This window comes from Littorina saxatilis, linkage group LG1 (assembly GCF_037325665.1).
Source record: "Littorina saxatilis isolate snail1 linkage group LG1, US_GU_Lsax_2.0, whole genome shotgun sequence".
NCBI classification, from domain to species: Eukaryota; Metazoa; Mollusca; class Gastropoda; order Littorinimorpha; family Littorinidae; genus Littorina; species Littorina saxatilis.
In genome coordinates this window covers 29,896,527-29,910,612 of record NC_090245.1, presented here as the reverse complement: position 1 = coordinate 29,910,612, position 14,086 = coordinate 29,896,527, and positions in this window count along the sequence as shown.

Sequence of the window (14,086 nt, the reverse complement as noted above, 5' to 3'; positions counted from 1 at the left end):
AATGCATTGGAATGATTAACAGGGTACCTGATGAAAATGCGATAACAAAAATACAGGACTAGTACACAATGCATACTGATACAGTAGCAACCCCCACTTAAGCCTGTCACGTTTCACTATATCACTTAAGGTGATTATGAACCGGTTAGTTACTTCTAACTAACTAACCACACCACGATCCACTCTCGCAGTCATACGTTTTAATGGAAACAACAAAAGTATAAGTTTCAGACGCCTGTTTATGTAATAACTCGCCACCTCCCTCAAGACTTCACTCCCAAAATGTTCTTTTACGTTCAAAACGTAAATAACACGGTCACTGACAAAATGCCAGTTAGAATATAGAAAATTATAGTAACACGCTGATCCCGTGTAAAGCTAGGAAAATATGGCTGTCTGTCAAAAGTGCTAGCTAATGCAGGGGTCACACACCCCACGTTGTCACCACTCGAATATAATCACAAATATAAAGGATGACAACGGTGGTAAACAGGGTGCTTAAGACACGGTTTGTTTGTTTGTTTGTTTATTTGTTGCTTAACGTCCAGCCGACTACGCAGAGCCATATCAGGACGAGGAAGGGGGGGATGAAGGGGGCCACTTGTCAAGCGATTCCTGTTTACAAATGCACTAACCCATTACTTGTGTCCCAGCAGGCTTTAGTAAAACTAAATTAATACCTACTGGAAGATTACCAGTTTCCAGTATGTTAAAATAGGCTTAACCTATCTACTGCTGGACTTACATCAGAACACTAACAGATTAAACTATACATGAATCGCGAGACAAGCGGCAAGAGAAGAGATTTTTGGAAAAAATACAGGTGAATGAGCAAGAAGGCAGAAAAAAGAAAAGAATTCATGAAGAAAAAGAGAGCATGACAGGAAAGAGGAACCAAAAATCTACCTAACAGCAAACTAGAAAGCTCCTGCGGTTCCAAAAACAGGAGGGGCCTTTAATTTCATAACCGCAGTGCCCCACTGCGGGATTAAGACACGGTGCAACTTAGCTTTTCTTCTGCCACTGAGTGGACGGCCTGTAATTTGTCTTTAGTCTCCACAACTGCTCCGTCGAATGAAGTGCTGGTTAGCGTGGTGACGAAGCAGGGAACAGTGGAGACATCAGGCGCCGCACCCAGTCGCTGGTTAGCTGGTTAGCCGGTTTGCTGGTTAGCCGGTTAGCTGGTTACATCACTCCCCGTAGCGTCCCGCAGATAACAGCCAGCACCAGTAGCCGGTAGAAAATGAAGACAGAAAGGCTGCAACAAAAAGCCTCGGTACACTAAACATGTCAAGCTACCCAACAACCTCCACCTTTAAACATGTCACCCTGACATATTTCATCGAGCACGTGGGCCTGCACAAACGGACTTTTACAACAACAAACCAGCTATTTTCCTTCCTTCTCTCCATATCTGCAAAAACCATATACAGATTAGTATTTTAGCGTCACAAAGAGCAAATTATGCGCTAACCTGGAAAGAACAACAGAGTATTTCATTCCACAAACACAGACTCGTCAACAGCGTTAAATAATGATTTATTACCTCACAAGCCTATGTAGGTAGCTCTCCCTTAAGCGAAACCGCTTCCTTTCGAATGACTTCTGTTCGTCAACAGAAACACCGTCATGTCAACAGAAACACCGTCATCCTCCTCTCTCGCTGAAACCTTATGCAGTGAAAACCGCCCAGCGGAGAATCTTGACGCCCCGTCTGTCAGCCAGCATGTGTCCAAGAAGAAGGTGGTCTGTCCTATGGAGTTCCTATCAAGCCTCACTAGCAAGTAGCATAGCACGTTGATCTTCTTCTTCTTCTTTCTTGATGTGGACTGGGTTCATCCGAACGTCTGTAGTCCAGCGGCGGAGTACTGAGTAATTGGTTACTGGTGGTGGGTGACCCAATAACTCCGAGAAGATGGTTAAAAGTATAAAACTGTTTACACGAAGAGCTGCAGGGTTACTGTGTCAGCGAGGCAAGTCCGTGGGTACGACCCAGACCAGCTTGGAAGGACTCCAGTGAAGGATCTAGGAGCAACTGTGGTCTTAGGGTCGAGCTTGTTCCACTGACGCAGTGTTCGGGGGAAAAAGGAGTTGAAGAGAACAGGATGGGATGCCCTCTCCTGGAACAGTCTCTGGGCTCCTCTGGTGCGGCTGTTGCCAGAGGTGTAGAACTTGGCCTTGTTGATGTCGACTATGCCGTTGTAGAGCATAGTGAGGCGGTTGGCGAGTCTTCTGTCGGCGAGTGGTTCCCATTGGAGGGTCTTCAGCATGCTGGTCACACAGCCTGGGGTCCGATCGCTGTAGTTGTTGTGGACGTAACGGGCTGCTCTGCGTTGGACTTTTTCAAGCTCCGTGACGTCTTTCTGAGAGATCGGGTCCCAGACTGGCGAGGCGTAGTCAAGGACCGGTCTGACCATGGCCTTGTACGTAGCAGCTCTGACGGTGGTGGTGCACTCCCGGAAGTTCCGCCGCAAGAAGCTCGCAGTTCTGTTGCCCTTGTTGACAGTCGCTTGCACGTGGCTGCTCCAGGACAGGTCATCGGAGATTAAGACCCCTAGGTACTTGCTGGATGGTGTTGTTTCCAGAGTCTGTCCATGGAGGCTGTAGGAAGTTGGCAGGATGGGCTTCTTCTTGTTCGGGGCAATGCGGATGACGGTGCACTTGCTGGGGTTGAACTCCATCTGCCATGTTGATTCCCACTGTTCGAGGCTGGATAGGTCTTGTTGGAGCTGCAGACTGATACCCAGTGAAGTATTCACACGTGTTGAAAAACCATCAAACTAGTAGGAGTATACTGACACCGACCCTTCTCTCTTGCTGCTGAGTTTCGAGTGTGTCGATACTTGTCCTCACACAGACAACCTTGACAAAAATCACGTGACTCACCCTGTCACATACCCCAGTTCAGTTATCGACAATTCTGCCTCCACAGCAGAAATCACTCCCGTGAAATCCGTGCTCGTTCTGCGCTGTCAACAAAATCCACAACCGGTGACAGTACGCACAGGCGCTTTCTATCGCAATTGACCAAGAGAAGGCACCCCACCGAGTGACACTTTTCTTGATCCATGTCACTAGATCGTGACAAAGCCCAAAAGACTTCCTCCCTTTTTTAGACATTGCTTTTTCAGATTTTCTGTTCATAACCTCTGTAGCTTTACCTCCTTTTTAAGACATGGTTTTCGCAGATTTTTAGCAGTCTTAAAAGAAGGGTTCCACTGTAAAGGCGTCTATGGATTTCACCTGGGTGCACTGCTTCTAAAAGAAATCGTGTGCCAATAGTTTGTTTTTAATAATGTTTTGAAAGAAAGATTAGCTGGAAGCTATGGCTAGGGTATAAGTTAAGTTGGGTATTTACAATGCCTAAGGCAAGTTTGTTTTCCAGCTTAAAGAAATCCGATTTAGTCTAGATTTATACCCCCTGGGGAAGATTTGCTTTTCCTGTCCTAGTTATGCCTGCCAGATTCCTTCAAAATAGGAGGTGCAAGTAAGAATTAGCGAGTAACCTGTGCTAAGGATTATGGAACAGCTAATAATCTTTCATTGCCCAAAGGTGATTGTTGCTACTCTCGTGCACTGCTGCAGTTTCCAGTGTTAGTTAAAAGAGATCCTGAAGGTTTTGATATGTGTTACAAAGTGCTAGCTGAATATCTCAGTAAAATAAGCAAACAACAAAAGCAATGTCATCGTAGTACAGTGAAACTCCCTTTTATAGACCTCAATCAATCAATATGAGGCTTATATCGCGCGTATTCCGTGGGTACAGTTCTAAGCGCAGGGATTTTTATTTTTTTATTTTATTTATTTTATGCAATTTATATCGCGCACATATTCAAGGCGCAGGGATTTATTTTCAGACCACCACCACAGACACTATCAATCAATCAATCAATCAATGAGGCTTATATCGCGCATATTCCGTGGGTACAGTTCTAGGCGCTCTGCAGTGATGCCGTGTGAGATGAAATTTTATACGGCCAGTAGATTGCAGCCATGTCGGCGCATATTTACCTTTCACGGCCTTATTCCAAGTCACACGGGTATGGTAGACAATTATTAACTGTGCCTAAGCAATTTTGCCAGGAAAGACCCTTTTGTCAATCGTGGGATCTTTAACGTGCACACCCAATGTAGTATACACGGGGGGTGGTTCGGACACCGAAGAGAGTCTGCACACAAAGTTGACTCTGTGAAATAAATTTCCGCCGAACCTGGGATCGAACTCGCGCTGACAGCGGCCAACTGAATACAAATCCAGCGCGCTACCAACTGAGCTATATCCCCGCCCCAAACACTAGTTTTCCAGAACTTTCTGTTCATAACGCCTGTAAATGTTAAAACGTCTGAAGGTAAAACTCATTCTGGTCACTTGCATTTGTACAATGGCCACACATTAAGCCGTGTGTGTCCACAATTTTTCATCTTGGTTGCTTGCTTGATTGGTTGGTTGCATGGTTGTCACTGAAGAGACGTGAGAGACGTCAGTTCAAAAACGTCCACAGTTCTGAAGCAAACATTGTTTAACGAATGAATCAATGTGAACAGAGGAACACACGTGAACCCATGTAATAAGTCCCAAGGCCCTTTAACCAACAGAAGGATAAGCATTAAGCCAGGGTTCAGTGCCCAGCAATGACAGAAGTTGGTGAAAAACACCGGTAGTGGGTCCTTCCACTCCCCTAAGCTACAGATTGGACGTGGGCCACCAGGAAGAAAGGGAAATCAAAGTCTTCTGATGCTACCCAATAGACGAACTCCGACAATTACTCTGTCGGGTCTGTATGAGTTGTGAAAGCCCTTGCTTTTTACTCGTGGAAATATTCGTCGGAAAGACGTGTGAAGTTATTTGTCAAGGGTTTTCACTCTTTCACAATTCATACAAATCCGACAGAATTATTTCCGAAAATCGCCAATTGAAGGCGTCGGTGGCAGTTGTAACCGCCGTGAGTGGAAATAAATGATTTGACTGTCATTGTTTTATACCCAGATTTTGATAAGCTATGTTTTTTACCCAGATTTTAATAAGCTCTGCCTTTTACCCAGATTTTGATAAGATATGCCCTTTACCCAGATTTTGATAAGCTCTGCCTTTTAGCCAGATTTTGATAAGATATCCCCTTTACCCAGATTTTGATAAGCTCTGCCTTTTAGCCAGATTTTGATACTCACAGTGAAGCTGTGCCTTTCACAGACCTGTTTACCCCCATAAGTGTTTTGGAGTAATGCTCAGCCCCAAAAATAGTAATCCTGGCACAAAAATAGTAATCATCCAGCATTCGTCGCCAATTACAACGCACATGACAACTGTGTCTGCGAAACGCAATCATGCACATATATCCATCATTCACACATCAGTCAGTTTTTGTAGTCATCATAATTTCAAAGAAGATCACATCAAAAGCACATGCATCACTGATTCTTTTTCTTTTGCTCGTAGTAGGCCTTTTTCAGTGTGTCAAGCGCTTCTCTACTGTACTTGCGCTTGCCGAATGAGTGAGGGCGAGACTTCACCACCAGAATAAGGCTCTCCAGCGTCTCATCAGACAGACATGATCTCTGGTCAGTCCTGTGCTTTTTCACCCCATTTTGCCATTGAAAAAAACAATGCCAAACATGTGAATAGTTAAAAAAAAAAAAAAAATTTTTTTTTTTTTTTACATTTTTTTTATTTATGAAAATCGTAGTCTTGACACGGATAGCGGAATGGCGTATTTTTTTCAGAAAATCGTAATAAATTACGCCAAAATCGTAAGGGTAAACAGGTCTGCTTTCATCAAGATTTTGATAAGCTGTGCCTTTTACCCAGATTTTGAAAAGATATGCCCCTTAACCCCAGATTTGGATAAACTATACCCTTTACCCCGATTTTGATCAGATATGCCCTTTACCCAGATTTTGATAAGCTGTGCCTTTTATGCAGATTTTAATAAGCTGTGCCTTTTACCCAGATAAGCTATGCCCTTTACCAAGAGTTTAGAGCTTTGAAGCCTGACGCACGTGCAGACAAAAATACACATCTGAGGACCTCATGTTGCATAACAATAATCTTGCCCGAAAGGATCATTAAGCAAGGCGTTGTGAGACTTGAAAGTATTGACATTGGAAGAAATATCTTTGGCCGGGCTTGCTTAGCTGGGTACGCACAACATTTATCGACACTGTTAATGTTCCACCGTGTCACTGGACCATGTCTATGCTGCAGTTGTCATATCATGTCCCAGACAAAAACCTTACCCCTTCCTCTTTTGAAACAACAGACACACACACAAATCAAAATAGACAATGTTTGGACATCACTTTGTCGGGGGTGAGTGGGCTGTTGTAGAGTTACATCCCCTTTAAAAAAAAAAAAAAAAGGTCTTATTCAAACAGACTTTGCCACTGATCAGTGCAGGCAAGCGATCAGGCATGGCGCACATGGTCACGGTGAATAATGATGTGCATTTTATATACTGCAATACAGCATCCGTTCGACAGGATGCCCTTTTCTTGTGAAAACGTGAACATCGGAGCTCAATGAGTGTTCACTGCCGCCTTGACTCCGGCCGCCTTCATCACTTGCATTTTTCCTCCACGGATCAGTGGCCACGTGTGTTTGCCTCAGCTTCTTGAAGGGACGCAACTCTTCCACATTGCATAATAACAACCCCGAGATATTTCCCAACATTGTATACATCAACATGTATTACACCTGTTTCCCACTCGGTATTACACGGTGATTTCTTCTTCACTGTGACCCTATCAGAAGGCGAGTCACGCATTGGCAGCCGAGTGTAACGCCTGGCGGGCACGTCATCAGAGAAGCCGTTCCGACAAAGCGTGAACTGGAACTGGCACCGCCGGAAGCGAGACGTCATTTGCAGCGAACCGAGACGACCTGAGACGACTGCTGATTACCTGCTGGCAGTGGCTACCAGACGTTCCGACGTTGGACTGAAGCCTTGCCAGACATGTGACAATATTAGGCCAAACAGCTAGCGTCTCCTCGGTGTTGTCGCTATTGGCTGTCACACTGATTCGGAGACTTGAAATTAGCTTGACTGGAGGAGAGGGAGGGGGTTGCAGGTTTGACACACAGGCGTCATAATCGACGGGGTAAAAGTTGGACCAAAACTGATGCCAACAAACTTTACTGTGCTTACTGACTCCCACTTCAAGGGCCGAATTTCTTAAAATTCAAGCCAGTATCAGAGATAGCACATTGTAAAAGAGATGACAGAAATGGAGAAAAAAAAGTCTTGGGATGTAGGCGTTACAATAATTTAGACCACAGTGACTGTTTTCGCAGAAAATAATGGCCACATATCCAATGCAACCTTTATGCAAAAGAATAGTTTCTCTGGTTCCAAAATATAGACTCGTAATATCTTTCCGCAGTTAAAATAAATTTAGATGTTTCAGTGTAAGAACTTGCCAGTGTTTAGTTATATAAAACAAAAAAAGGAAGGTGCCATCGAGCAAGTCAGCGTCACCACTGACCTGAAGTCTTTATCCAGACTTTATCCAGAAAAAAACGCATTGAAAAAAAGAAAGGACTTCGGACCATTATGCTTGAATGCCCCCAAATGTTAGATTTCATCCAAGAAAATTAAAGTAAGTTTTCACGGCCGAAGAAAAGGCCATAGCTTCCCCTCTGAAACTACAAGGAGCCAGCAGTTTGCATATCATGGGGTATGGTGATTCTGGTGCGGCCTGTGTGTTTGGACAAACCCAGGCGGGGGGGGGGGGGGGGGGGGGGAGGGGGCAGCGGAGGGAGAGGCCCGGAGTAGAACTCTTTGAGTCAGCTAGATGCAAGATACGATTTTTCGGATGCAAATTCGGCTCCAAATTTCACTCCCGACCTGTCCTTACGACTGATCCGACCATGTAGCCGACAAGCAGACGACAACCACCCGACTTTAGGGCCGACAAATCCGACATGTGTCCAGACACTTCCGAGTGCAGTAACTTAGTACGACAATTCCGACTGCAGTTACGACAGGCCCGATTATTAGCTGAAAAACTTCCGAACAATAGCCGACTCTCGGCACGACCAGTGTAACGACTAAACCGACTAGCTAACGACTGTCCTAACGACAAATCAGACTGCCCTATCGACAAATCAGACACCATTACGACTAATCCGAACGACACTATGCTACCGACAAATCCGACCACCCTTACCACCCTTCCGACTACCGTTACGACTAATCAGAATCGCCTTACGACTAAACCGACACGCTTACGACAACCACCTGACAAATTTCTATTCGTCTGAGTCGGGAGGCTCTTCCGACTGTTTTGAACATGTTCAAAACAGTCTGAAGGGCCTTCCGAACTAAATTGCCCCGGTCTCACATCTACGAATGTCACCCGACTTTAGGTAGTCGGCTGGAAGTCGGAAGAGGTCGGAGAGTTCGTGAGAATTAGCAATTTTGTTTTTGAAAAGTCGGTTAGTTCGGAAGGCCCTTCAGACTGTTTTGAACATCGGAAGAGCCTCCCGACTCAGACGAATAGAAATTTGTCGGGTGGTTGTCGTAAGCGTGTCGGTTTAGTCGTAAGGCGATTCTGATTAGTCGTAACGGTAGTCGGAAGGGTGGTAAGGGTGGTCGGATTTGTCGGTAGCATAGTGCCGTTCGGATTAGTCGTAATGGTGTCTGATTTGTCGATAGGGCAGTCTGATTTGTCGTTAGGACAGTCGTTAGCTAGTCGGTTTAGTCGTTACACTGGTCGTGAGAGTCGGCTATTGTTCGGAAGTTTTTCAGCTAATAATCGGGCCTGTCATAACTGCAGTCGGAATTGTCGTTACTGCAGTCGGAAGTGTCTGGACACATGTCGGATTTGTCGGCCCTAATGTCGGGTGGTTGTCGTCTGCTTGTCGGCTACATGGTCGGATCAGTCGTAAGGATAGGTCGGGAGTGAAATTTGGAGCCGAATTTGCATCCGACACTTCCGACCTAGCCGACTTAACTATCCCCGACACTTCCGAAAAATCGTATAGGCTATGTGAGACCCAGGCCGCATAACCGACTTTTCAAAAACAAAATTGCTAATTCTCACGCCGAACTCTCCGACCTCTTCCGACTTCCAGCCGACTACCTAAAGTCGGGTGACATTCGTAGATGTGAGACCGGGGCATAGATGTGCTGCAGCAGGTCACTCAGAATTGTAGAAACTGTGTAGAAAGTGTGTATCAACACGCTGGAATGAAGGCGTTATCGACGTTACAGGAAGCGACTGAAGCTAACAGTCTGAGCGAATATATCCGTACCTGGTCAGATAGAGCCAAAAAAGTGGGTACGCATATATCCGTTCATGGGAGACAATGAGTTACTACAGATCACAATCTATCGGGAAGTGTAGGCAAGCTCAGTACACACCCTTACCTCCCCGGTTCCTTCGCCAATGAAGATGTTTCTGGCACTGAAGTTCATCGAATCGCAAAACCTGACGGAAGTGAGCCGAGTCACTCTGATGTCAAATCATTAAAGTAAGTCACAAGTTTTGGATCGATGTGGAATCAGGCCAGGAGACCAACCTCATAATGGGAGCAGAAAAAAAGAAAGACAGAAACACAGGTTGATCCATTTTGAAGAAAATCAGTTTCATCAGCCCGTTTCTAAGCACTAAAACGAACTTTTCGTCGTTTATTTTCATTGCATTCTCGATCTACGTTCAAATAAAACGTAAAACTAAACTTCGAGGGGAACAGGTTGGTGCCCTTTGCTCCTCCCAATGGTATCACAGTGTTCTCGGTTGTGTGTGTGTTTTCCTTCTCTCTCTCTCTCTCTCTCTCTCTCTCTCTCTCTCTCTCTCTCTCTCTCTCTCTCTCTCTCTCTTTATTTCCTACAAGCATGAACACGGCCATTGTGACTGTATGTTGCACAGCATATGCCTGTCCTCTCTCTCTCTCCCTTGTTTCAAACAAACATAAACACCTTTGTGGCTGCATGTTGCACAGCATATGCCTGTCCTCTCTCTCTCTCCCTTGTTTCAAACAAACATAAACACCTTTGTGGCTGCATGTTGCACAGCATATGCCTGTCCTCTCTCTCTCCCCCTTGTTTCAAACAAACATAAACACCTTTGTGGCTGCATGTTGCACAGCATATGCCTGTCCTCTCTCTCTCTCCCCTTGTTTCAAACAAACATAAACACCTTTGTGGCTGCATGTTGCACAGCATATGCCTGTCCTCTCTCTCTCTCCCCCTTGTTTCAAACAAACATAAACACCTTTGTGGCTGCATGTTGCACAGCATATGCCTGTCCTCTCTCTCTCTCCCCCCCTTGTTTCAAACAAACATAAACACCTTTGTGGCTGCATGTTGCACAGCATATGCCTGTCCTCTCTCTCTCTCCCCTTGTTTCAAACAAACATAAACACCTTTGTGGCTGCATGTTGCACAGCATATGCCTGTCCTCTCTCTCTCTCCCCTTGTTTCAAACAAACATAAACACCTTTGTGGCTGCATGTTGCACAGCATATGCCTGTCCTCTCTCTCTCCCCCCCCTTGTTTCAAACATAAACACCTTTGTGGCTGCATGTTGCACAGCATATGCCTGTCCTCTCTCTCTCCCCCTTGTTTCAAACAAACATAAACACCTTTGTGGCTGCATGTTGCACAGCATATGCCTGTCCTCTCTCTCTCCCCCCCTTGTTTCAAACAAACATAAACACCTTTGTGGCTGCATGTTGCACAGCATATGCCTGTCCTCTCTCTCTCCCCCCCTTGTTTCAAACAAACATAAACACCTTTGTGGCTGCATGTTGCACAGCATGTGCTTGTGGGTGTGAGGTTGATAGACGTTTGTCCTGCCGGGTAAGGTCAGACCAAGTCAGTCAATCTCTCAAATCCGAGACTTGACCGAGGACTCTTGATTGCAAGAACTGAAGGCGATAACGATTTCTCGGTATGAATGGTATCAATGGGTGTAGTGGCACTGCTACCCCGCTTGTCACTGAGTCAAGTTCAAATCTACGCTTCGCCGATGTCGCCTGAAACGCTGCAACCTGGATTGATTTTTGTACTGCATGTTCGACCGATCGACTAAAGTTCACATTTTATGTGTAGCCTATATATCCACCGACCTTCGAATGTCGACGTCGGAGGCTACATTTTCTGTCAGTAAATGTCTATGCGGCCATCAGCTGCAAATATCTACCTGCTGGGGTTGTAACAGTTTGAGGTGCTAAACTGACACCTCAAAACACGTTTTTGTGCTGCACGACTGACACTTGCTGTAAACAGACTGTACAGCAGAAGGGGGGGGGGGGGGGGGGGAGGAGGGGGGATGCAAGACGATGTTGTCTCTTGAGGCTAGGAAATTGTGCAATAAAAAAAAAAGATCAAAGCATTTCAATAGTGTTTGGAGTCCAATAGATAGATCTACATGTACATTTCTATGTTTATGACCAAGTAATCCGCTTAAGGATCAGCCCAGAATTTTTTTTTTTATAGATTCAGTCAGTCCTTTTTTTCTGCAGGTGCAATAAGAAAAGCGGTCAGGACTCAAAGACATTATGTGCAGCCGTAGTACAGAGCTGCCTACAGAGAAGCAGTACCCCCCCCCCCCCCCTCCCCGACCCACAAAAAAAAAAAAAAAAGATTGAGAAAAGAAGTCATATCCTCAAATAACTACACCTTTTTTGCAATTGGCGATTAAAACTTGTAACGTTAACTTTTGTCCCTTTCAATGAATAGCCTATTATGAAAAGGGAATCTGTGCAATCCAAATGTATATGAGGAGTGCTATTTTTGCTGCTTTCTTTATCCAGCTTAGCTGTGGTGTTATTATGAAATCAGCGACGCAAATAACTCGTAGAAAGAAAGGTGAATAGCCCACACACAATAAGTGAAAGTAAAAAAAGCAGTGTGTCTCCTTTTGTGTCGGCTACAGGGCCGGACTATTATTGTATGTTCCATTTATTCAGTTCAGCGGACATGATTCATTATGATGTATTATAATGTATGGACAATCTACTATGCGCGTGTGTGCGTGTGTGTGTGTGTATGTGCGTGCGTGTTTGTGTGTGAGAGAGAGAGAGAATGAGATAGAGACAGAGAGACAGTTTTGGAGAGCGATCTTCGAAGTGACAGTGAGAAACTCTAAACGCTCGTCAGTTTCTGGTCATCGAAGGGCGATCACGCGTCTACGCTTGTTTGTTTGTTTGGCAGTTTAGGCCTATATGTGTGTGTGTGTGTCGTGGTTGTTACATTTAGGGTTTTTTTAGGGGGGGGGGCAAATTATTTGTCTTTGAAATCCCTGTGTGCGACGTTTCTGTAACAAACAATCAAGCAAAATAAATTTAATGTTGATATCATACACAATGAATGGTACATTATAATAAAATAAAACGTTTTGACGCACCTTGAACAGTATCTTTACTGTCGCACAACTCCTTTAAAAATCTCCTCTGTTGAAACTATGGGGGGGGGGGGGGGGGGGAGAAAAAGATCTTTCACATTGAGCAGAGACTACTGTTATCAGTAGCAGTAGCCTGATTTTTCTGTCGCTGGTTATTTGGCAGTATTATTTTTCAGTGTTGACACTAGTGAAAAAGCTCCAAGTGGGGATGAAGTGGATGTCGGGGAGGAGAGGAGGGGTGGGTGGGTGGGTGGGGGGTGTGTGTGTCGATGAAAAGCTGGACGGGAGGGGGCGAGGGTAGGACTAGGGTCACGATAAAATGACTGACTTTTATTTGTGTGTGTGTGTGTGTGTGTGTGTGTGTGTGTGTGTGCACTGACGTGTGTGCGATAATGCACCGGGAGCGCGCATCACGTGCATTAATCAATGGCAAAAGCAGAAACAGTGACCTACTTTTAGATAGGGATTAAAAAGGGTTGATGGCTGTGACTTGTGTGTTCTCTGAAGTCTTCAGTAGTGGGGTGAAAAAGCGGAGGGAGGGGAGGGGATGAGGCCGGGGGAGATGGGGGCTACAGTGGAACCCCCCTTTTTAAGACCCCCCCAATTTAAAACTCCTTATGCTGCCTAAATGGCGGGGTAAAAACGGTCATACACGTAAAAATCCACTCGTGCTAAAATCATGAGTGAACGTGGGAGTCGCAGGCTAAGCCCATGTACGAAGAAGAAGAAAAAGAAGACTCCTTCCTTTTTAAGACCTGATTTTCTAGGATTTTTGGAGGTCATAAAGGAGGGCTCCACTGTATATCCTCTCCTCACTTCCCTGCACACCTGTGGGAGGTCACTTTCTTTCTTTCTTTCTTTGGTGTTTAACAAGGTTATATCGCGACGGGGGAAGGGAGGAGATGGGATAGAGCCACTTGTCAATTGTTTCTTGTTCACAAAAGCACTAATCAAAAATTTGCTCCAGGGGCTTGCAACGAAGTACAATGTATTACCTTACTGGGAGAATGCAAGTTTCCAGTACAAAGGACTTAACATTTCTTACATACTGCTTGACTAAAATCTTTACAAAAATTGACTATAATATTCTATACAAGAAACACTTAACAAGGGTAAAAGGAGAAACAGAATCCGTTAGTCGCCTCTTACGACATGCTGGGGAGCATCGGGTAAATTCTTCCCCCTAACCCGCGGGGGGTTCGATGGAAATCGAGTCATTTTGAATGATAGTGTGTGGCGAACTGATTTGAAAAAAAAAAGTCCGCCCCATGTGGTACAAAGGTTTGGTACCCAACAACGGAAGGTATAATCATCGGGCACTTTTGTCGTTGTTGTTGCAAAGACTGACGTATTTATTGCGCGGAAGTTTCTGGGTGTTTACTTCCTGTTCGCGTTTCCGTTAGCTTTGGAGTGAAAAAGCAATCAATATAATATTCTTCCCAAAATGGGTGTGTATGTGTGTGGGACATATTTTCACCATGACCAAAACGTCCGTCGAAATTCAAAAACATTTTTTTTTTTCTCGGAGGGTGGGGGTATGTGGGGCGATACTGATCCCCCCCCCGACACGTACCGCATATCCTTGATTTTATAACGCTTTTCACGACGTTTAAAAATCATGTTTTCTATTTATGATACAGTATCGGACCCATCCCCCTCCCCCCTGTCCGTTTTCAATGATTTTGGGTGTAAAGCAGTCGCAACCTACCAGTAAATCTGCTCGCTACAAACCCACACGCAC